Raw genomic sequence first — 1,480 nt, forward strand, 5'->3', positions numbered from 1 at the left:
TTATAACTCGTACAAGTAATAGTAGTAACCGTACGTAAAGGTGGAAATGCATAAAATCAGTTGGAAAATAGAGATGTTGCCCCCCCACCCCCCGCCACAGATCTCCTCCATAAGTTTAGTGAGACCTCGGGATGCACCTGTACAAGCTCATGCCCCCCCCCCCCCCGAGAGCTCGGATGGCTCCTGTTGACCGAGCCGTGAGCAGAGCCATTTGGATGTGCAGACGAGGCATTACTCTATCAGCTGAAATAGACGGTTGTGACGAATTTGCAATCTTCCCTCTCAAAAAAGGATTGGACCACCATCTCCTGATTTTGATTCCACCTGGGAATACTTTTACAAAAGACTACTTTCTCTTATGAACTGGCTTATCACAACCTATTAGCTTGGTGTTGGCATCACGGTTAAGGTGGCTGGTTGAAGCTCATAGGGTGTTGAGTTTGAGCATCTGGTTTTTTGTTTTTTTTTCTACCGTTGAATTAACACCAGGTTAGCAAAATGGGTACCAGCGTTCTGGTAATGGAAGGCACTGCATCAGCGGCACAACTGCGCCCCCAGAAAATTATGCACCGAGCAGCCAAAGGCTGCACACCATAGCTAGCGGTTGCAGCCAGTTTGTGGCTATCCTATCTATCCTCTAGACACTGGCAACACTGAATCCTGTGAGGAGGTGGTTGTAGTCAAGCAGCTTCCTTTATCAGCATGGAACGCTAACCCGACGGAGGGTAACGTTAATTCATTCCGTAAAGCTCCAGCAAGTGTGTGTTCATCCTGAGGAAACCCACAAAACTTCATCATACAAATCTCAAGGCTGAACTCTCCAACCAGTCTCTTTCCTCCAAGTCATGATGATGTCTTGTCTAGTCTGGCTGGTGTATGTTCCCCCTCCATCCCACCCCTCCTTTCAAACGGCAGGACGGCAGACTCTGCCCAAGATAAGTTAGAATATCTAAACTAAACTGTTTTTGCCTCCAAATCTGGTGTAGCAAACCCATCCCGTTCTGTTCCCATCTTACCCCAACTGACCAACGTACCCAGTGTCGACTGGAATCTGGATCGTGCTCACCCGAGAAGGTAGAGAAAGTTATATTGGACCCTAAGATCCCCCCGACCCTGCTTTGTGCATATTGTTGGCCTTGACCCTGCTTTGGCAATGCGCCCAGATGGAATCAGTGTCCATCTACTCAATCCCACTCTGCCATTCTTACTCACCCTCTATCTGCCCAATTCAGTCTGTCCTAGTTGGTCTGCCTCCCCTCTGCATGGAAATCAGCATGCATCACTACCATCCACAAGAAGGGTGCAAAAACAGACCCTCCCAACTTTAGGCCAGTGAGATTGCTTCCAATTACAAGCAAGTCATGGAATATATCAATACTTCTGATGTCGTCTTTCCTGTTGATAAACAATCTGATTTTGACCATCAGTTTCGATTCCATCCCAGTCACTCAACTCTGAACATGCTTTTGCTCCTCTCTCA

The sequence above is a fragment of the Eptatretus burgeri genome, chromosome 10 (assembly GCF_056783735.1).
Source record: "Eptatretus burgeri isolate ZD-2024b chromosome 10, Ebu_testis_v1, whole genome shotgun sequence".
NCBI lineage: Eukaryota > Metazoa > Chordata > Myxini > Myxiniformes > Myxinidae > Eptatretus > Eptatretus burgeri.